This window comes from Canis aureus, chromosome 4 (assembly GCF_053574225.1).
Source record: "Canis aureus isolate CA01 chromosome 4, VMU_Caureus_v.1.0, whole genome shotgun sequence".
Lineage (NCBI taxonomy): Eukaryota > Metazoa > Chordata > Mammalia > Carnivora > Canidae > Canis > Canis aureus.
In genome coordinates, this window is record NC_135614.1 from 81,347,448 (window position 1) to 81,372,466 (window position 25,019).

The 25,019-nt window shown below is 34.8% G+C and overlaps 1 pseudogene; it reads right to left on the bottom strand.

Moving 5' to 3' along the window:
- Window positions 1-23,967: 23,967 nt before the first annotated feature.
- On the bottom strand, window positions 23,968-24,957 carry LOC144311960 (MICOS complex subunit MIC26 pseudogene; annotated as a pseudogene).
- Between the last annotated feature and the right edge of the window lie 62 nt (window positions 24,958-25,019).

Consider the following 25,019-nt stretch of genomic DNA (forward strand, 5'->3'; position numbering starts at 1 on the left):
GAAATCACTTTCAAAATGCCTAGGCACTTAGATCTCACAGTGTAAAAAAAGCATGAGGAATCCACACTAAAAGCACTACAGACATGGACATTTTCCTTCTCCTGACATCTATCTGTATCCATTATTTTACTTTGGGATCCATTCCTTTAAAATTTATTTATTCATTCATTGATTGGTTAATGTCTAGTGGATTATAGTATATTTTTGGTTCAGATATGAGTAGTGAAATTATTTGGATGTTTTCAGGTATCTGTAGACATCCGACAGTCATCTCTTACACACACAAAATGGACCAACTGTGTGGTAGAAATCACTACCTACAGATGATGATCTGGAGACACATGGTGTGCAAAATTCCTAATTATTCTATTTTCAGAGGATACATAGAAATGCCCTTAAGTGCAACTGAGAAAGAAGGCTTGTCACTTGTGTCACAAAAATACATAATCACTTGTCACACATTGCACTTTTGTTTATTCATTTCATTTGAGAGGACCTTCCTTAATTTTGCCATTTAGGGAATCCTACTGAACATTCCATGCTCATTTCAAATGCCATCTTCCCCACTAGAACAACTGAATTTATGGGCCCTTTGAAGGTGACACTCAGTCATTAATATAATTGTGTACTCATAACAAACAGTTGGTCTATGTTTGTGTCATGATTCAGTAAGACATTCTTGCATTTTTGTCTTAATTTTTATCGTCTGTCTACTGCCACAGAAATGTTCTGATAACAACTAGAAAAGCTTGCATTCTCTTCTATATATATAAAAAGACTTGTCCTTTTTTCCTCTTTATCCCAGTCTTTTTGATAAAAAGAAATACAGTGTCAATGTTTCCCATGTCTTTAAAATCTTTTTTTTTTTTTTTTTTTTGGTGTAAACACTGTGGATATTGCATACATACACAGGGGCACATATAGACAAGTCTCCTATTACTAAATGTCTCTTTCATCCTAGTTAAGCCTCTGTTAAAAGTTAAAAGCTAACGGCTCTGGATGGCTCAGTCAGTTAAGCTCCTGACTCTTGGTTTCAGCTCAGGTCATGATCTCAGGGCTGTGAGATAGTGCCCACAGCAGGCTTCCTGCTCAGAACAGTCTGCTTGACAATCACTCTCTGCCCCTCCCCCTACTCTCTCTCTCTCTCTCTCAGTCTCTTTCTCTCCGAATGAATAAAATCTTTAAAAAATAAAATAAAATAAATAAAAGTTAAATGGCTCTAATAGGCCAGGTGGTTTAACCCTAAAGTTACATTTTTGTTTTACAATGTTGCCTCTCTGCTTACATATTTTTTCTTTTTCTGTAGAATACCACCCATAACATTTTTCAGGATGAGAACATAGAAATCTATGTGATTAACTCATATACAAAAACTTTGTCTCGTTCTCCCTCCACCTAAGGAAATATGTTTGCTTCTATATTTTCAAAGGCAGGGCATGACAGAGAACTCCATAGTTGTTCTATACAATTTCTGTAAAACATTAAGATTTTAAAAAGCACTGAAAAAAATATTTGCTTAAGCATTAGTTATAGTAAGAAAAATACTCAGAACTATAAAAGACATATTTTTAAAGTAACTTCGAACTAATGCTCAAATTGGGTTTTTATACTCTTCCAAGTACCTATTTCTAAATATTAATACTAATCACACCTAGAAGGGTATGTTCCAATATACAGCAATTCTTTAAGACCATAAGAGTGTCAGGATATTAGCCCAGACCTTCAAAAAACAACCTTTACACATTAGAATGCTCTCACTTAGTATGTATGTGAATTTGAAAAAGTTAGTTGACTTCTCTAAACCACAGTTTCTTAGTTTTCTAAGATGAGGGTTATAAATGCCTAGCCTGTTTGGATATAGTTATTATAAAATAAGTTTTCTGACGCATTTGGATCAGAAAAAAATAGCCAATTTTAAAAAAAATAACAAATTAAAATATTCCATATGGTGTTAAATTAAAATAGACAAACGATGCTATCTACTTGTTTGGGTAGCTACAGGTCCCTTTACATCAGCATCAGGAGTGATAAATTAGTAATGACTAAGTCTCTGAAATTAGATCATTCTTACAGAACAAATATGTGACTATGCCACATTTTTGTCAAACAACGCAGTCCAAATCTTTGTTTCATTCTTAAATATTCCTTCCAATAGGACATTCAATTTTTGAAATGATTCATAGGAGACCATATAGTTTTAAAGACATATTCTCTACCTTTGTTTCCATTGAGAGAGAATGATGGGGAAATTTAAGAGTGTGTTTTTCTCTGGGTTTCAAGAGGTCATCTTTCAGGTTGATTTTAGGTTCTGTAACATGTTGATAACAGCCTGTCTGAGCTGATGTGTCTGCATTGATTTTCCTTTGGGTGAGCCACATACATATTGTGTGAAGTGAGGGTCCTTAGAGCACCTTCCTGCACTTTTGAACAAATCACTGTTATTTTAGGAAAGAAAAATGAGTCATAAGACTTGTATCACCAATACTCTGAAAATCACCACTTTTTTAAAATTGTGCTTTGATCAGGTACTTTTATAATGAGTATCAGGAAATTTCAGAGTTAAAAGATATATTTAGATTCTTTAATATTCTACATACATGGATTTTGCAGTAGAAGGCCAAATGTTCCACAAATATGAAGAGAAAGTAAAAATTGTATCAGCCTTAAAGATGAATGAAAAAAACTTGAATTTAACATGCTCCTTAGTATTAGAACCTTACTTTTGAAATATGACAAAATACATTCTTACATATTTGGTATATATGGTTGTATTTTTACTGCTGATTTTCCTCAAAAACCTAAGTAAGAAGAGGGATAATTTTCAACATCTACATAGAAACAAACAAAAAAAACTGTAAACCTTGGTCACAAAGTGCAGTTATCATTGTTCAACAATCAAGAAAACTAAAAGGAAATAGTAGAGATAAAAATACTGACACCATTGAGGCCCATAATTTGGAGCTTGTAAGAACAGGCTTCTCAGAACACACAAAAGAGACAAAGCTTTTGTTCAAAAAGAGCTAAAGCTCTCAATCTTTTCCTGTAGCCAGCACTTTCTCTGTATGGTGTAGGAGTACATAATGTTTTAGAATCATTAAAGCAGTGGAAATGTGAAAGAGTCCTTTTGGAATTCTAGGAAAGTATTCTTCATGCACTATAAAATTACCTTATTCATTATCATTCAGTGACTATATATAGATCTCACACAAAATCCTTCTGGGGATGTTAAACTGAAAAGCATTTTGGTAATATCATATGAGTCCATTACCATCAGAGAAATCTGTGCTTATATATTTATTTTATTTTCCTTTATTTCTATCTATCTCTTCAGTCATACTCTTTCTCCTATGAATTACTTCAAACTGGAGTTCTGGGAATTTTCCTATCATTTCTTTGGTAATTCTCTAATATGCCTATAAAATTGTGATTATCAACGCCACAGTTGTGATTTTAAAATAAACTCTGCACTCTGGCAACGACTTTAACATAACATTTCCAACTGAAAAAAGCATTTTCTCTAGGTTAACATATAACTGATATTCTCAAGCTTTCATTTAGTTAGGTAAGCTAGTCCTGAGTGTCTTCTTTTGAATTCTGCTTGTGCCATTATTTAAAGTACTAGCCTTAATTTCCAGTGTATTTTCATTAAAGATCATGAAGAATGGAAAAAACAAGATCAAGTGAGGGAACTATAGGAAAGATAAATTATTACCAAAAATTTCCTAAGTGAAGACCATTTTTTTTACCTTTTTATTAACATGTTTTCTATAGAAACTGTTTTATTTGGTATTGTATATGAAAATAAATATTTAATACTATCTTCATAATTAAAATAGTATAAAATTTCCACATTTTTATTTATCATTATTTTTAATAATTAACTAACTCTAGTAAAACTTTTTAAAAATTCAGCTTATTACTTCAATTAGTGATTTTTCTGACATGTTATAAAATACTGGTAACAAAGGAAAAAAAATCAAGGAGTAAACCTTCAACCTCTAGGAGTATCCAAGCGCTGTCCATCTCAAATGCATACTTAAAAAAATAATTATCTTTGCAGATAAAGGAGAAATGTATCTAGACAATCAGAAAATAAAAGGATAAACCAAATCAGCTTTCACTAAGCAAAATAAACACAGAGAGTAAAACAAAAGGGGCATTAATTTACCACTACTGATAAGAACAAATATAATTTATTAAACACCTAATATATCAGATATAGTTCTGAATACTTAGACCAGTCCTCCCAAGTTTTACTGAGTGCTTATAATAGACATTATGTTAGATGACAAATGCGAAACTAAACCACATAGACAGAAGTTCCAACTTGACACTAATGAAAATACAACTGGTGACACAGATAACAATCTACTGCAATAAACTCCAGTACACAATATTCAAATGTTCCATGAGCATGTAAGTGGTCACTTAGCCCATGTATGAGGTATCAGATGAGGTCTGAAGGGTAAGTATTAGGCAAGGTAAGGAGTATAGGGGTGCCAGGGATGGAGACAAGGGGGGGGGGGAAATGTTTCCAGATAAAGGAAAACATATATCAGAAGTGGGAAGTCCCATGAAGGGTTTGAGATTTTGCCCCTTTTGCAAGCTAACAAATTAGCTTACTGTGATATCACAAATGGTAAAAACAAACAAACAAAAAACAAAACCAGAACTCCTAGATCGGGGGGGAAAAAAACAACTATTATAGCAAAAGCATGAGTTCCGTGGTCATGTTCTCTCACCTTACCTCCTAAAGTTCATGGGGGAGAGAGTTTTAGGGATGCTGCTCACGCAATGGGGTTGTATGTCAAGTGAGGAATCTAAGCTTAGAACACTTCAGTCTTTAATTAGGGGATACAAACCATCTACTAAACCTTTGCCTTAGAGAGAGATATATTTATCTATTATAACTGGACAGCAAATAGATTTGCCCCATGTTCTGGAAGCAGACATTGTAGCTTCCCAGGCTATTCACTATACAAACTTGAGAATTTAGTTTGGTATAAAAAGGTAGTGAGTGCCTCCGTTTGCAAGATGTGCAGAACAAAGAGATTATGCTTTGCTATAGTTTACATAAAAATAAGAAATGTCTTTTCTTTTCCTGGAAGTTTGAAATACTTTATCCATGAATATATCTGAATGTATCCCTTTAGGCTAGGGCCTGGAAAATAGTACTTTGATGATTGTCCCAAATTCTTCTACTGTTAAGATCTGTTGAGATTTTGGATCCCTCCTGAGATATGTTTTTATAATTTACATTTTCAAAGAAAATCATCTCTTCGATGAGATATTAAAATTCACTTGCATAAGAATTTGTAAAGTGTTTTATAATACTTTTAATTTCCTCTGTCAGGGAGTATTATTCCCCTTTCATTTCTAACTTTGAATGTTTGTACCTATTCTTGTTTTTCCCTTAGGTTCTAGATATATTTTTTAAGTTTTTTATAAGAAACTTTTGAAGTTTTAAAGCACTTCTAATCTCCTTTACTTCATATTTTCCAAACAACGCTTCCTGATTTCATTTTTATTTTACTTTATGTTTTTAAGATTTTATTTATTCATGAGAGACACAGAGAGAGGCAGAGACATACACTGAGGGAGAAGCAGGCTCCTCACAGGGAGCCCAATGTGGGACTCGGTCCCAGGACCCCAGGATCATGACCTCAGCCAAAGACAGACAGTCAACCACTGAACCACCCAGGCGTCCCTGATTTCATTTTTATAACTTCATCATTTTGCTCATTGTTTGTGTGATATAGATGCCTAAAGAAGTTAGTTGATTATTGATAATTCTTTCTGTTTCCCATATCTATAAATGCTCCCATTGTGGGGAGGGGAGGTGTGTGTGCTCATATGTGGGTGCGTGCACATGCATGTATGTGTGTGATTTACCTCCCCTGATGCCATTTTATTTCTTTTCTTTCTTTTATAAGCAACTTTCATCATATAGCGGTCTACACTTAGTCTCTATTTCTCCTAAGCTATCTTTTAGGATCTAGATATGTGTCTTCTAATCTGACTTCTGTCTATATTAACCCACTACACTCAGTGAAAATTACTCCTTATTTATACCCTTTATCATTTCTTTTTCAGATCATCTTTCTCTGCCTCTGAATGTTGGATTTTATTGAAGCTCAGCAGTGAAATCACTTGTTTTCTAAATGAGTTCCTATTTCTAGGCAATGTCATTCATTCCTAGGACATCATTATGTTGATGACTCTGTCATATCCCCAGCCTAGACCACTGAACACAAATAATCAACCATTAATTTAAACTTTCTATTTGATGTCCAAAGAAACCTCAGACTCAACTTTTCCAAAATGGAGTTATTATTTGGATTATTCTTCCAACTCCAAATTTACTCCCACTTATGTATATTCTATCTAAAAACTGTATATAGTAACAGTCAAATATCCATCAAGTTTCCAGGTTATAAACTTAGGAGTTAATAATATTTTTATTTAATTCAATTAGTAATCATTAATATATTCTGTCAATTTTATTTACTAATTCCATCAATTTTAGCCAGATTTTAAATAAGATTTCTATATCTAAACTGTAATCTTCTAAGTGGAATTATTGCAATTCTTTATCTTTCTATTTTCATTCAAATATTGGCTTGTGTTCCATTTCCCACATTTTAGCAGTGTGATATTTTAAAATGTGCAGTTGATCAATGATGGGTTTCTCAGTGGGTGTAAATATTTTATGAGAGTAGGAACCATAAATGTTTTCACCCAGGAGTTTTTCTTAGAATAGTACCTAATGAAAAGACCAAACCCATTCATTTTTTTTTTCCAGTAGAATCTCTACGTATTTTCTTTATGACAAATACTGTTCAAGTCACTGGTTAAAAACAGAAATAAACCATGGCCTCAGTTTTCAAGGAAGCTTCCATGCTTAGTGCAGTAGTAAGACTGTAGACATTACATACGTTGCAGTACAGAAAGACTAACCAACCTTCAAAGGCTTCATTGAATGGTGCCATCTGCTGTGGGCTTCCTCATTCTAACCAAAGGTCTATTCAACTATTCTAGTCAGCTCCAAATAATTTCGGCCCTTTTATAAATTAGAGTGAGCCAAGTGAGTCTTTTCATTGATTTCTAGAGTTATTCAAAAGTGGGAATTTATGCAAAACAACAAAATATGTAGGAACAAATTGATTGGACTAAATAAATCTCTTCTATCTTGGTTTCCAATGTATGGTAAACTCATATCTCGCCCACATGGACACTGTTGGTATATCTTCTTTTAATGGGTCCATAGTTGTAGGTCTATACATATGGCTGATGCAGCTAAATCTTTAAGATACTAGTTTTCAAACTGTAGTGGGCATCAGAATCACCTAGTTTGCTGGTCCCTATCACAATATACCTAGTTAATTAGGTTGGGGAAGTGAACTATAATTTGAATTTCTAAAAAGGCCCCCAGTGATGCAGGCAAACCACACTTTGAGAACGACTGGTTTAAATCACAAAAACAAAAAACTTTGGACCTATAGGAACATATTATGTTTTCCCAACCTTCCAGTTTTGGCATAAAGGGCATGTTGACATTCCTTAGGATTTTTTTAGCTTTATCATTGTTAGGAGTCTCATCTACTACTTTCAACCTAAGACTCCAAATATATCTAATGGGAATGGAAACACATAGAGGGGGTCTAATTTCCCAAAACTCCAGAAAAAGTCATGAAACATCCCTTTCATTTTAGATTTCCTGAAATGCATTGGGATACTCAATTGATCAGCCTAATACTAATCAACTCATTCTTTCTAATACATATATATATATATATATATATATATATATATATATGTATATACACATACATACACATTCACACATACACACACACACTCACACACACATACATAGTCACAAACATAAATGCTGGCAATAATGATAGGAGAGAAAAATCGGAATTGTAGTCTTTCTTATTCCCAAACTGATTACTAAAAGTGAAAGAATAAAATATAATAAACTCAAATGCATGAGCAGATGGAGAAATATGAGATCATATAACTGGAGGGGCAAATAAAAACAACAATGAACCGTAAGACACTATATTTAAACCATAGATAATAAATATTGAGGGATAAATTGTTCAAAATACAGACAAAGATTGTCAGATTGATAAAAAATAAGCCTATATACATGTAGCTTAAAAATATTTCTTTTATATCAGAATCTAGAAAGGTTGAAATAAAAAATGATGTGAAAAAATCATGTAAACACTAATACAAATTTTGTCATTTATATCAACATTGGACAGATAGAAAATAATACCAGAAAAAGGAGGCCATTTGAGAAACATAATTGTGATTTATAATCCAGGCAGATTAATCTTCCAAACTTGTTTGCCCCTAATAGCGTATTCTTAAAAATATATAAAGCAAAGACTGATGGAGTTACAAGGAGAGACAAACTCATAATCATAATAAAATTTTAATAGACTAGGGACGCCTGGGTGGCTCAGCGGTTGAGCGTCTGCCTTTGGCTCAGGGCATGATCCTGGAGTCATGGGATTGAGTCCTGCGTTGGGCTCCCCGTATGGAGCCTGCTTCTCCGTCTGCCCGTGTCTCTGCCTCTCTCTCTCTCTCTCTCTCTGTGTCTCTCATGAATAAATAAATAATATCTTTTAAAAATTTTAATAGACTTATCTTATAAATTAATGGAACAAACAGACAGGAAGGATACTGGAGATTTGATCAATATATATAACAAATCGAGATATATGCCATTAAAACTGAGCAAAACTCATTCAAGGGGAACCATAACTGAATTGGCCACTTTCAGGGCATAAAGCCAATCTCAATAGTTTTCAAAGGAGATGTGTTCTAGTTAGTATAATCTCTACCCACAATAGAATTATATTAGAAGTTAGAACAACAATATAAGTAGAAAATAAAAGTATATTTCAGGGGCACCTTGGTGGCTCAGTTGGTTAAGCATCTGCTTTCAGTTCAGGTCATGAACTGAGGATGCTGGATCAAGCCACGTATCAAGCTCCCTGTGAGCCTGTTTCTCCCTCTCTCTGTGCCATTCCACCTGCTTGTGCTCTCCCACTCTCTCTCTCTCTCTGTGTCAAATAAATAAATAAAAAATTTAAAAAAGTATATTCCAAGATTAAAGTATTTATTTCAAACTTATACATGGTTCAAAAAAGATATAAAATTAGAAAAATGCAGAAAATTAAAAAAAAACACTAATCTTCAGGGGAAAAAGAAAAATAAGAAAGAGAATTATTATCGCAGAAAATAAAATAAGACAAATCCTTAATTAAACAGATTAAAATTTAAGAAAGGTAATTCATAAAAGAGAATTGCTGGGTTTAAATGCTCCATCACACTGTGGGCTCTATTTGAGACCCAGAATTTTCTCTTATGAATTGTTGCAAGACAACTGCTTTTTTTAAAAATATTTTATTTATTTATTTATTTATTTATTTATTTATTTATTTATGAGAGAATTAGGGAGAGAGGGAGAGAAAGAGAGCGTGCAGGAGCTGGGGGAGGAGCAGAGGCAGAGGGAGAAGTCGACTTAACGCTGAGCAGGACACCTGACACAGGGCTCCATTCCAGGTAAGTCCAAGGCCGACCTTAACCAACAAAGCCATCAAGGCGCCCAGAAATTCTGCTTTTTCTACTCAACTCAGCAGGACCTCCTTAGCCCTCAAAATATCACAACAAAGTCATCATCTTCTTTTTTTTTTTTTTTTTTTTTTTAAAGATTTTATTTATTTATTCATGATAGACACAGAGAGAGAGGCAGAGACACAGGCAGAGGGAGAAGCAGGCTCCATGCACCGGGAGCCTGACGTGGGATTCGATCCCGGGTCTCCAGGATCGCGCCGTGGGTCAAAGGCAGGCGCTAAACCACTGCGCCACCCAGGGATCCAAAGTCATCATCTTCTTAGCAAAGTCATAACATTGTGGCAATGACAGGTTTCAGGTAACACGAAGAAAATTAATGTTGAGGGGCTATAACCAGGAGCCAGGACATGGGAGAAAGATACATGTACATCATATTGACAAGGGATTAAGTCAGTTATTTCAGGGCTCTTGGGGGTCTCAGCTGGTTAAGTGTCTGCCTTTGGCTCAAGTCATGATCCTGGGGTCCTGGGATCCAGCTCCACGTGGCATCAGGCTCCCAGCTCAGCGTGGGGCTTGCTTCTCCCTCTGGTTCTGCTGTTCCTTCTGCTAATGTTCTCTCTCTTGCTCACTATCTCTCTCTCTTAAGTAAATAAAATCTTTAAAAATCAAAATAATAAGTTTAAACTGAGTAGCAGTTCACATATGAGAAAGTAGTATTACATATAAGCTATAACTCATGGATAGGCACGGTAAATATATCATTAGGCCCACTATTAAAAAAAAAAAAAGTCAAATATATAGGTGGCCTGAATTCTAGGTGGCAAGTCTGGTCAAGAGCACATTACTTTAATCTATAAAGTCTGCAAGTTAGTGCAGCAAATGGGTCAATAAAAACATAAAACAGTGGCGGAAGGTAAGGCTAAATTCTAGGAATTCAAGCCAAATTGGAATGATAGGCAAGATGTGACATGTGGGTTAGTGTATCAAGAAAGACAGAAAAAGAACCAGGCTATGTGGGAAAACAGGTGGAAGCATGTCCAAGAACACAGACAGATCCTAGATCAGAAGTTTATGTTGAACATGAAAGATCCAAGATTTCTTTGAATATGCATAAAACTAATCATCAAAGATATACTCTTATACTTTGATATTTTGCCAAAGGCGAAAGAATAATGATATACTGAATAGCTTAATATCAGTTTAAACAAATAAATTATGACTGTATCTAAAAGCTCTTTGAATTTATTTTTTACTTTTCTATTTTTTGAACTTACCTTTTAAAACTAGAGATATATTGGAAACATTTACTGAGTATTAACATACAATTGAATAATAACATACAGGTGCACTTATTAAAAAAACACCAAGTCTCAAATAGAACTATCTGGTCTGAAGTCCCGTCTGCATCAATGACTAATTTTAGTGCCTTTGGCACAGTTTCCCCATTTGTAGAATGGAGATAAGAATAGTCCTACCTCTTAGAGAGGTAAAGAGAACTAAATAATAAATGAAAGCACTAAGAACAGTGCCTGGAGCACAGAGTCAACACTCCTCAAGTGTTAGACATAACTTCCCAATGTTAAAAGAAATTGCAATGCATGTACTCATTTTTCACTGATGTAGAAAAGCTGAATATTATTTCATAATCTATCAAATTGAAGATGTATAATTATTTTGGGTAATAAAATGTTTTTAATTTTTAATTTATTTTTATTTATTTTAAAGATTTTATTTATTTATTCATGAGAGACAGAGAAAGAGAGGCAGAGACATAGAGAGTGAAGCAGGCTCCACACAAGGTCCCCGATGCAGGATTCCATCCCGGGACCCCAGGACCACGCCCTGGGCTGAAGGCAGACGCTCAACCATTGGGCCACCCGAGTGTCCCTTTGATTTATCTTTAAATGTATATATTTTATTTCGATTGTTTGCAAAAACATATCAAAGTAAATTGTGTCATTGCCGAAATTAGAAAAAAATATCATCTTAGAAGATATTGAAATCAATCAATTTGGATCCAAAGTAATGCAGGCAATATAAGGTAATACATTAATTCATCCATAAATTCTTTTGTTTTTAACAATATCAAGCTTTCTTAAGTAGTTTAATTGGGAATGTTGCAATGCACACTATGGACATCTTTTACTCAATGTAAATAATTTGTGTGTGTGTATGTATGTGCATGCTTCAACAAAAATATTAATACTGATGTGGAAATACTCCACCAATGATTTCTTAAATTTGCCTTTATTAATTGCATCTTCAATTTTATACCTCTATTATAAGAGTAAGATTAAAATATCTCATTTCACGCTAATAGTAAATAAAAATACTCTAGCATTATGTGTAAATATATATATGAAGAGATATGCAAACCAAACATATCCATAAGTTATTAAATATATAACTATGAAAGTAATAAATATTCAGTAATAATAACCTCAAGAGCAAATAGAAAGCATTTGAAAACATGGTTGTGAGATTATTTATATCAAAATTTAACTTATCTTTACATTTTATTTTATTTTTTACACATTCTATTTATCTATCTATCTATCTATCTATCATCTATTTATTTATTTTAGAGAGAGAGCACAAGTGGGGAGAGGAGCAGAGAGAGGGACAAGCAGACTCTGCGCTGAGCACAGAGCCCACCATGGGGCTGGATCCCGATTTCACACCCTGAGATTATGACCTGAACTCAAACGAAGGGTAGGATGCTAAACTGAATGAACCACCCACGTACTCCTAGCTTTCCAATTTAATACAATATGTGAAACATCTATAACTATATCTATGAAAAAATAATTACCTGAACCAAAATATTAATCGTCCTGAGATGGAGAAACTGTGTGTGTGTGTGTGTGTGTGTAAGACAGAGAGAGTTTATCTTACCCAAAATAGGTTGGCTCTGTCCGTCACGTTGGACTGTAAGGACAAAGGCAACACTCAAATGCTAGTCCTGGGACTTTGAACTCAGTTCCCTTCTTCATACCCTCTTTGCTGCTAAAAATGAAGAAGGGTTGTCTTCTGCTGACTATATTTCTAAGGCTCTCACATCAGCCCTGTTGAATATCAAACTGTATTAAAAAGCATTTATAATATATGTGGATAATACGTTATAAGTATTATATAATTTACATCTATAATACATAAATACACACACACAGCTATAACCTTAAACATACAGTTGTAATACATAATTGGAGAAAGAAGAGACTAACCATCATGGAATGTTTATATCTCTGCCATCGTATTTTCTTACATGACTTCAAATGTGAGTTCATGGATTATTATTTTTAAGCTACATTTTCCTAAATATTTTGTGAATTTATCTTTTTTAAGATATTTGGTTCATAACTTTAATTTCTTTCAATTTCCATTCTCAATCATTTTGATTTCACCAATATAAATTGGTATAGCTTTCATCCATTAGAAAGTTATGAAATTATAATTATGCATGCACAATAATCACTATTTTAATGATTTTTGCAGTTGCACTAATATGCTGTTATGGATTGTTGAGTTATGGAGAAAGGCACACAGGCTTGGTAAAAAAGAGCACAAAGCCTCTCAGTTCTCTCTCTACACACACACACACACACACACACACACACACACACGATTCAAAGAACCTTCCTTTTCTAGAGAAGCCCAAAACAATGAATTTCTTCAGTCAAATGATACTATAACTGTTACCTATCACACAGGCTCACTTGATTCCTCTATCTCAAAATACAATTTAAAACTCTCTTCATGTAAAAACTCTGAATGATGCTTTATTTTGGTATTAAAAAGAGACCTCTGAAAATAGCAATTGCATTAAACAAATTAATAGGACTTACATTTTAATTGTTATATTGCACAGAATCAGATTGGATTAAGTGATAATGGATTTATCATTGATCAACCAAACCATAGAGGATTTTGAGACTTAATAAATCATGTGAATTGTTAACAGTTACTAACGCTGTAAATAACACAAACTCAAGTGACTATTTAATCATTTAAATTCCCACAATATACAAAAAACACTGCCACTCAATGCAAAGACACCTTAATGGAGATAAAGAAATGTCTCAAAAATTTTGGTGGGCACATTTGTTTTCTAATCAGAATTATCATTATGTGTCTTTAATAGTGACTTACTTTTCATTATCTCAATGATGTCATCACCCTATCATTTGGATTATAGATAAAGCTTTTTCATTATCATAAGGACTCAGTGAACTCTTACTCTCAGTTCAATTATTGCAACAATTTTAAACCCACGTACAAGCTAATTATAAGACAGCATGAATAGCCAGAATGAATATAAATAATATCAATGGTTCATGTTCTCACAGCGTGATTCTGTTGAACACTTACTATAAATAACCACATTTTTTTAAGTGTCACTGGGAAAATGTGCTTATACACTGATTTCCTGCGTTATAATTTCGCAAGGCAACCATTCTACATTTCTATACAATTCTGCGACATGTTTTCTGCTGGATTAAAGCTTTCTCCACATATTGCTGCAGCACTGAAGTATATGGATTTCATATGTATTGTGCTATAAATCCACAGAATATCTGGTTAACTACACACAGGAAAACCATTAAATAGGTATTTCATTATGGATTGAATGAAATAAAAACATTAGGAGAAATTTTTAAAAAATATTTTATTTATTTACTCATGAGAGAGAGAGAAAGAGAGAGAGAGAGGCAGAGACAGGCAGAAGGAGAAGCAGGCTCCATGCAGGGAGCCCGATGTGGGACTCGATCCTGGGTCTCCAGGATCACGCCCTGGGCCAAAGGAAGGTGGTAAACTGCTCAGCCACCCAGGGACACCCAGGAGAAATTTTAATATCTAAATGGATTTCATCATAATTACAGAATTAAAATTCTAAATTACATATGAAAGAGGGAACATGATGCTGTAGAAAAAGACCACTGTGAGCCAACAAATGTAGACTCATTTACTGATCTGCTATGTGATAAAGGGCAATCACTTTATTATTTTGGTTTCTAGTTTTTGTTTTCTGTACAATCAAAGACTTGAATTAAATTATATCAAAAGTTAAAACTAATAAATCAATAAAACAACTGAAGAAAACTAGCAAGATACATAAAGAACAATTTCCCAGAGAAATTTCTTTTTGTCAGATATTTTAATGTCCTTAAAATTTTAAAGAAATTTTAACATTAATTCTAGAGAAGTAAATACATGAGAAAAGAAGGATTTCTTTCTCAAAACAACATTTGAGGGGAGGGGTGCCTGGGTGGCTCAGTGGTTGAGCGTCTGCCTTCGGCTCAGGTCATGATTCCGGGGTCCTGGGATCGAGTCCCACATCAGGCTCCCTGCATGGAACCTGCTTCTCTCTCCGCCTGTGTCTCTGCCTCTATCTCTCTGTCTCTCTCATGAATAAATAAATAAAATCTTAAGAAAAACAGAAGAAAACAAGATTTGAAACTTGTATTTAACATGAAAGGGAGATACTAATTTAGAATTTATATACAATAAAGATGCTTATACAAATCACAGGCAAATAAACATTTAACTGTTTTCCTTTTCTACCAGTCATTTCAAAAAGATAATTTCACCTCTCAAAATAACCATATTTTTGTCTTACTAAAGCTGATTATAGAATTTCTAGATATTCCAAATATTTGTGGCTGAGTATATGATGTTACAATGAAATTTCGGAAATAAACCCAAGATTATTTCAGGGAGTACTGATGTGGAAAGATTTAATTTCAACATTTCAAACTGCTTGAACTCAATAGGGAAAACAGGACAGAAGACTCTGTTTACTAAACATGTCTCCCGAATAATATTTATTGGTTACTAGATGAAAAGAACTGCAACCTAACAACCATGCTCCCCAGTCAAGGGATACAGAAAAAGATGTTTTCTGTGTGCAAAGATGCAGGAATCGTAATGCTCATTAACTTCCTGTTGCTACCTTATGCTTAGTGTGGAGCCAGGGGTGCTGGAGTGTTTCACTTAGTGCTCTTCTACAGCTTCAGCTCTCATCACTCCTTGAAACACTCCTGTCACAAAGAAATATCTATCTCCTGTTCTCGCCCCCTTCTTCTGTTTCCGTGGATTTCTAAGGCTGACTATTCAGTACGAGTCCTGATGGGGCAGATGAGGTTATTGGGTCTTCTGGTTTGACTCTGACATTAGCTTCCTTTTGCTCTATTAGCTTCCTCTTCCTCATCACAGGCTTGGTGCCTCAAAAATTGTGCACATTTTTTTTATTGCAATTCTGAAATTTTAGAGTCTAAATTTCATATCCCTGAGCGTAAGTAAGGTACGCTGATAAGGTATCAGCAGGCCTGGCTCTTTCTGGAGCCTTTAAGAAAGAATCTATCTGCTTGCTCTCGCTAGTGTCTACAGACACCTGCATTCCTCCACTCGTAGGCCCTCGGCTTCCATCAAAGTATCACCTGCCCTGCTTCATCCCTCCTGTCTCCCTCCACAGGACTTGCGCCATTTCGTTAGATTCACTGGATAACCTAGAATAATCCTGCCATCAGAAGATCCTTAATTAATCACATACACAATGTCCTTTTTGCCAGCAAAGTAGGATATTCACAGGTTCCTGGAGTTAGGATGTGGGCATCTTTGTGGGGCTATTATTCAGCTTCAGCCAACCTCAATCTTAGGCAGGTCCTGTGGAGCTGGGCCTGTGGGCAGTGCCTTCCACATTTTCCACTCAACAGCCAAACTGCCTGCTCTCTGGGGAGGGTTTTGGGTGGGAAAGAGGTTTTTTTGCCCCTTCCTGGTATTATTTGTCCTTCAAATTGGGGCAGGTTCTTCAGCCCGAGGATTTGTACACTTCTCTCGTCACTGTAAGCCTCTCCCATAAGCAGTGCCTTGAGTCTCGGGGGAAGGAATATTTCTTATGTCTCTTATGGTAATAGATATATTTCTTCTTCCTGTCCCTTCCTGAAGCAGAGAATTTTTTTATGGTCAAAGGGTAGTGCGGGTCTGTTGCCCCATCCCCATCAGTTTAGGGTTTTCAGTTCAAAGAGAATGATACAAGGGAAAGCAGCTGCCATCTGTTCCACGGTTGTGGCTTATCACTTCCTACATGGGGATGTCTCCAGAGCAGAGGGGGTGCTGTGGGAGGGGAATTTTCATGGTTCACATTTTCTGAATTTTGGCATTACTGACATGTTGTTGAGCTGGATAATTCTTTGTTGTAGTGGGCTATCCTGTGCATTTCAGGACGATTGACAAAGTCCCTGATCTCTACCCACTAGATGCCAGTAGTACTCTATATTATTTTTCTACTGCTGCAGAACAAAGCATCACAAATGTAGGAGCTTAAACTAATACACACATTTACTATCTCAGTTTTTGTGGGTCAGAAATCTAGGCATGCTTGGCTGGGTTCTCTGCTCAGAGTTTCATAAGGAAGCAGTCAAGATGTTGGCTAGGCTGTGTTCTCATTTGGTGCTAAGGATTCTCTTCCAAGCTTACATGTCTAGAGATTTATTCCCTTGCAGTGGTAAGACAGAGACCCTCAGTTTTTAGAGACCTTTCACAGTTCCCTGCTTTGTGGCCCCATTTATACGCTGTTCACATCACTTCTTTACAGCCAGCGAGAGGGAAAGAGACCTGTACTCCATGGGCAACATGGAGTCCTATGTGATGAAACATAATCATGAGAGGGACATCCCATCACCTTTGCCATGTTTCTCATTAGAAATAAGCCAAAAGTCCCACCCACACTAAAGGAAGAGTGGGGATAACACAAGGGTGTCCATTATACCCCACAACAGTTGCAATATCCAAAAATGTGTTGGGACATTGCCAATTCCCCTGAATTGAGAATCTTTGACCTTCTGGACTTTATTAAAGTATTAGCTGGTTTTGCCTTAACTAATTTTATTCTCCCTCCAATACTCTGCCAAAGTCAGAGCAGTCTGTATGTTCCATCTCTCCTCTGAGGGACTTGTGTCACTTTGGGATTCAGTTTACTTGAATTTCTTGTGATTTGAGTTGGCTAATGTTCAATGTAATTTATGATATTGTAGATTATCTGCATGTTGTTATTGCTTATCAAGTACCAATAATCAACAGTGGCTTTCTATGTCCTAAGTATGATATTTTTATATTTTATCACATAAAAGATTAATATCCAGGCTAACTACTTTGGACCATGGAAAATTCCATTATTTTATTATTTCAAGAGTTACCAATAACTAGCAGGAGTTATTATCCTAGATATCAGGGATTAACTATAAGAAAAATTTTCTGACCCAAAGGGGTTAATGATATGAGACTCTGTGAACATGGTTTCATGCTGTATGTCCAGAAGGGTAATATAATATAGAAGGTTAATTTTCTCTAGACTTTCTATAGAACAGAAGTATGAAAATTTAACTAATTTTTCTTTGCTCCTGTGGACAAATATTATTTTACTTTTTAAATTTTATAATTCAGAAATATAATTTTAATTAATGATATAGACTTGTTTTCATGGAAGACAGATCATTTAAATTTATATACTGAAAAAACTAATACTTATAAAATTAATTACAGTGTTTAAAATACTCTGACTTCTCAGAAAATATGTTTTATCCCTTCTTTGATATAGCAAAGACTTTTTATGTTTTTCAAGCGGGTGAACATTAGTAACAATAAATTTTTAGATCAAGACATATAATTATCAATGTGTACTTTAAGAAATTTCTAAGATCGTTCTAGGTATTTGAGATGTGTATACAAGAGAACTTATTTCAAAAATTGAAACAACAGCTCAAAGGTTAGAAACTGCTATGTACTTATTCATCTTATTATGTGAGAATAGAATGACTAAAATCGTATTAGAATAAATTTTATGAAATAGCCTTTTTTGATCAAAAAGTAAGACATTATTCAACCTAACGGAATAAAAAAGTTGTTTTTTTGTCATAATATTGATACTATTCAGAGCACATTTGGAAAAGTTAAAATTATTCAGAGCTTATGGTATTATATCATAAATGTAAAGATTTCATTTTTCTGCAGCATCCCATTGTTTTTAGAAAAATTTGCTCTGATGTTAGCTTCTTTTCTTTTCAGATATATGTAAGATATTATGATGTTTTTTATTACATAAAACCTATATGTCTACAATCACAGATCTGGGGCAATTTAGTAAAAAAAGATTGAGAAGAGGAGCATAACACATGGAATATGAACATAGATACAAATGAACAAGGGACTGCCATGATACTGATTAGCAGACATTTGCTTCATTCTTTTAGAATGCATATCTTACTTTAATGATTTTATTCTTTTCCAATATTCCTGATTCTTTTCTATGCCCTTGTTTATTGCCTTTTATTTGTAATAATCAAAACATATCAAGTGTCCACTAAATTATCCAAGTAGTTCCCATTTACTGTATTAGCAGTAGAGCGTGAGCATGATAGAATATAATTTTGTCCCTTTCTTTGTTTCTCTCTTTATCACTATCCTCTTTCTTCCCTTAGAGCTCAAACTACAAAGCCCATTTGTTAGTGTCTGTCCTAAGGCAACAACTTTCAGTTTCAAGCTGATGTTATCTGTGCAACTGCCTTTTTCCTCCAGAACATACTGAATTAGTTTCAAATTGGCTGGAAACCTCTTGTTGTCTGTTCCTATAATTGAACTTCCCAGAACCCACTGCAAATTTTTATTCTTCCTAGTGGGAACTAACCCTAGAGATTTGTTCTCCTTGAGCCTTTAAATTTATTTTTTAGTGGCTTTTCCCTATAGTGGTTTAAATCTTGAGTAACCTAGATTTATGGAAGAGTTAACGTTGTTGTCACTCTCCTTATGGTATTTGTTTCTTACTGTACTGGGAATCATGTAATAGAAAACTGATCATTATTTTTAGTTATGTGAGTATTTACAGACTCCAAAACAACAATAAAATTGGTAATAATGTAAATTTTAATGTTACTCTCAATTTTGCATACTAGCCTTAAACACTAACGCAAAGTACTTTCATTTTCCTGTTACAGGTTTAAGCAGGCCTATCTTCTATTTTATTAAAAAGGTACTTCAACTCTTTTCACCTGTTATGGTTAACAATAAAACTTAGTGTCCATAATTAAGAAGTAACTCAAACTTTACCCAAATATACAAATTCCTTGGTATGTTTTTATGAAATTAAGATTTCTTCTTAGATTCTACTCAAGTGCAAATTTAGAGAAGTTTGCCTGTTTGCTTTTTTTTAAAGATTTTATTTATTCATTCATGAGAGACACACAGAGAGAGAGAGGCAAAGAGAGAAGCAGGCTCCATGTGGGGAGCCCGATGTAGAACTCAATCCCGGGATCTAGGGATCATGAAGGCGCCCCTCAACCACTGAGCCACCCTGGTATCCCTATTTGCTTCTTTTTAAAGGTGTCATCATTGGGGAGTTTGGAGGTGAATTAGTAAAAATAACTAAATCCCATCCTGAGGAAGGAGGATGCTAATGGGAAGAGCATAATGAGTGAGTACATGCATCTAGATAAACCACCAAAGATATGGTCATCTGCATCTATGAAATGATGATTAATCCAAAATTACAGATGTCTTACAAATTCCCTCCAAGAAGAAAATATGTTGATTTTGGTGACTGTATCATACAGAGCTTTTGCAACAATGTCTGATTGCCACAAGGAAAGAAAGAAGCCACTCTTGAATTTGCTGCTATGATGAAAGCAGCTCAGTCCACAGCTCTTTGGGCTCTCTGATAATACAGCACTGCAGCCACTTAGGTAGACTATTTCAGTATGGATATGTAGTGTCAACTTTGTACCATGCTTAGGATAAGAGAATTTGTCAGGTAAAAACAACACTGGGCTTCTTGAAAAAGATTTGCATTTACACTATGGTCAAAAACGTTACCACAGAGAGGGGCACTGGCAGGGCCTGAGATAGGGATCTCTTTAGGAAAGTAACACAATTAGTGATTTTCTCAGCTGGGGATTTGACCTGACTCACCACTATCTCCTTCAACTTCTCCTAATCCTATGACAGAGAAAAAAAGGAAGAGAAAGAGAAGTCAAAAGTGGTAGCAGTTCTCCACAAGCAAATGAATCCCATATTGATCTCAATTCACAATCACACACCTTTTACCTGTCAAGAGAGAAGACTCCTAGGCACAGTGTCAAGATGAGAGAATGTGTCTTAGCCTGCCATTTAATTAATGGCTTAAGAAGAAATACTCAAGTTTATGCCTAAGATACTACGTCTACCTCTGAATCATTCTCCATGCAAGACACTTTTCTCCCATGATTTTGTAGCCAAAGTATCCTGAGCAATACCCATGCCTCAAATATCAGTGTATCAGGACACCTGGGTGGCTCAGTGGTTGAGCCTCTGCCTTTGGCTCAGGTCATGATCCCAGAGTCCTGGGATCTGGTCTCACATCGTGGTCCCCACAGGGAGCCTGCTTCTCCCTCTGCCTGTGTCTCTGCCTCTCTCTGTGTCTCTCATGAATAAATAAATAAAATCTTTAAAAAAAAACAATAGAATTCAAATATCAGTATATCAATGCTTATCTGTATCAATATGTCTATATATCAAGAACGTTGATATATTTATTTTTTTAAGACACACAGTTTCAACAGTACACAGTTTCAACAAACTTTCACCTACTGCATACTCTCTTCTACTATGTTTTCAGGTTTATGCTGTTAGTGTGTGGTGGGGTCAGGCAGGGAGTTTGCGGTGGTGATTTGGCACTTTTTGAAAAGTAAATTAAAAGGATAAAAAACTAGTTTCTGTAAAATGAAGTATCATGTTCATAATGGTATTCAAATATTTTGGTTAGATTATACATAGGAGATTCATAAGCAAACTATTTTACACAAAATGCCTATTTTCTTAGTGATTTTATACTTTGTTGTGAAAAACAAATAAGTAATAAGGTAATCAGATTAGAAGGTTAAAGAATAATGCTTTATATTCAAGATCTCAATGCCAAAGGCTAGGGGCAAATAACAAAACATATATCTTTGTCTGAATAATGCAATATGGGTCAGCAAGCTCTTCATGTGCCCAAGATAGCTAAAATTAAGAGTTTATAACTCATGTCTTCTTGAATTGTAAGGTCATAGAGTCATAAGGTTCTCATATATTGTTATACAACATGCTATTATAGCTGCACTTAATATTCTAGAATATGTATATATAGTCTGTGATTGTATATAGACTCTAAACAAACCCTTTCATTCCTCTCACAGAGAAAAATCCTTAGTCAGAATTCAAAAGACTACCCCACATCTTTTGTAATCGACATTAGGAGTCCACAGACATACCATATATTCTTTTTCAAAGAAGTTTCACAAAGTAATTTTTAAAATTGGACCTATATTATTTTTGAGGTAAATATTAGGAACTCCTTTTTACTACTTAGTGATGAAGATTACACTCTGATAAATACCACAACTGGAATTTAAGTCAAAGGAAGTTCCTAGAAAACATGTTTTTAAACTTCAATGGTTTCATTAATCTGTTTTCATAAATATGCTCTTACTCAAAGCTACCTTAGCACATAGCGATAAAGGAAAAGCTTTTTCATCCTCACTTACATTTCTTAATAATGCTCAGTAATAATTGGGTGTTTGGAGACTGTGAAGATGCAATGATCAGCAATACACTTGGTCTCGTATCACTGAGCCTATAAATTATATCTGGAAATTGGAAAAACACTTACTACCACACATTTGTGGTGTTATGTTTTTAGAACAGCTTCACAGCAAAATTGTGGGGAAGGCACAGGTATTTCCAATATATAGAGACAACGTCATTACCAACATCACTGAAGAGACTAATACATTGGCTACAATTAATGAAACTACATTGACACAATATAATCAAAGTTAATCATTTGCATTACCACTCTCTCCATTTTACATTTTATGAATTTCGACAAATATATAATGACATATATCTATCATTATAGTTTCATAAAAAGATTTTGCCCTAAAAGTCCTCTGTGTTTCCCCTTTCCATCCCTCTGCCCTCCCCCAACCTAACACAAGGAATCACTGAACTTTTTCTGTCTCCATAATTTTGCCTTTTCCAAAGTATCATATAGTTGGAATCAAATTGTATGTAGTTTTTCTAGATTGGCTATTTCACTTAGTGATATGCATTCATAGTTCCTCTAGGTCTTTTCATGACTTGATAACTCATTTCTTTTTAGCGCTGAATAATATTCCATTGGCTGGTTATACCATCGATTGTTTTTTCATCTACTAAAGGACATCTTGGTGGCTTCTGAGTTTTGGTAATTATAAAGAAAGCTACTATAAACATTCACGTGCAGGTTTTTATGTGTATATAAGTTCTCAACTCCTTTGGGTAAATACCAAGGAGTGCAATTGCCAAATAAAATGGTAAAGGTATGTTTAGTTTTGTAAGAAATTTGCCAAAATGTTTTCCAAAGTGCCTGTACCATTTTGCATCGCAATCGGTAATGAATGAGCGTTCCTGGTGCTTCACATCCTCCCTAGCATTTGGTGTTAGTGTTCTAGATTTTGGGCATTCTAACAGGTATACAGTAGTAGCTCACTGTTTTTGCTTTATTCTGATGACATATGAAGCGCATCTTTTCAAATGCTTATTTGGCAGCTGAATATCTTCTTTGGTGAAGTGTCTTTTAAGGTCTTTAGTCCACATTTTAATCAGGGTGTTTTCTTATTGTTGAGTTTTAAAGGTTCTTTGCATATTTGGGATAGCATTCCTTTTTCAGATGTGTACTTTGTCAATATTTTCTGTGTCTTTTTTTTTTTTTTTTGTAATTTTCTTGGCATCTTCTTTCATAGAATAGACATTTTAAATTTTTACAAAGTCCAGCTTCTCAATTATTTCTATCATGGATATTTCTTTGATGTTATATTTAATAAAACAATCATCATTCTCAAGGTCATGTAGGTTTTCTCCTATGTCATGTCATCTGCAAACAAAGAGTTACATTTCTTACCAATCTGTATAGCTTGTATTTCTTCTTATTGACTTACTGCATCAATTAGACCTTCTAGAGTACAATGATGAAAGAAGAATTGCGAGGAATATTCTTGCCTTGTTCAGGATCACGGAGAGAAAGCTTCTAGTTTCTCATGATTAAGCAGAGTGTTAGTTGTAAATGTTTTATATATATTCTTTCTCAAGTTGAGGAAGTTCCCTCTATATTTTCTTTGTGGTATTATTTTTATTAATAAAACTTAAAGTTGTAGAAATAAAAGTTAAAACAGAGATGAAATGCTTTATAACTAACACCATTTTAATATGTCAGGTTTATATTTCTTTTCTTTTAATTCAGAGTTTTAATTATGTATATAAATAGCAACATGAGAACCAGGAGTTCTAATGCTGGACATTATCTCTAGTTGAAAGGATTTCCGATTAGTCCATTTGTAGTATGGCATCACCCAAGATAACAAAGAAGCCTAGTATGGTTTTTCCTGAAGAAGAAAGCCAATTTACTACATTCAGTACTGACTTCTCTACTGTTTTTCTGTAGAAAATGCATGGAGTTTCCAATGTTTACCTATAACTGATTAAAATGGGCAGAGCATGGAACATTCTACTCATTTCCAGGTGAATTCTTCACATTTCCTGGCTTTTGAAAGTTCTCCTTCCACTAATCTTCTACGACTATGTACCCTTGTAAATCCCAGTCATATAATTTCTCTCAACTGACCTGGACAAATACGATGGCTTGTTGTGGATAATAAAGAGAGGCAGCTAGTCCCATGAACCCAGGTGGATACACCAGCTTCTTTATTTTTGACCCTCTAGCCAAAAGAAGTCCAACAATACCAGCAAAACCAGTCTTGGAAAAAATCCAGGAGATGTATTTTGGAGATATTCATAGCTGTCCAACCCCCACTGAACCAAGCTCTGCATCTTGGGCTTTGTTTGTGAGCACTTTTCCTGATACCAACTTGTATATGGCTCGCAATAATGTCGGAGATGTGAAATGCTTTCTTCAAGCTGGGTCCTTGGCTTCTCCACATATTTAGATTGACCGTCAGGAACCAAGTAGAGTGAAAGCTCATTAACCTTCACAGAAGTTTTGTGAGGTGAGTCCCTTTTAGGTGACGCATAGACTTTCAAGGTGAGCAGACTCAGGCTGGCTGGCCCCACAGACCTCCAAATTACCTTGAACATGTTGCTGGCAGAGACGGCTCCGGCGGGAATATGTCAGGTTTATATTTCGATGTTTTAATTATGTATTAATACTCTTGAATTTTCACTGTTCATGCTGTATTTCATTTCTACCTCAGTAATTATGGGATATTATCTATCATATATATGTGTCTCAGTCTCCCATATAATGTGTCTCAGTTCTCCATATAATGTCAGTCTCTTTCCTCTTACTTAAATCCACTTAAATTCAACTGTTTTTAAACCAGATTATACAAATGTTCAACCAGAAAGGAAGTTATAGAAAGCAT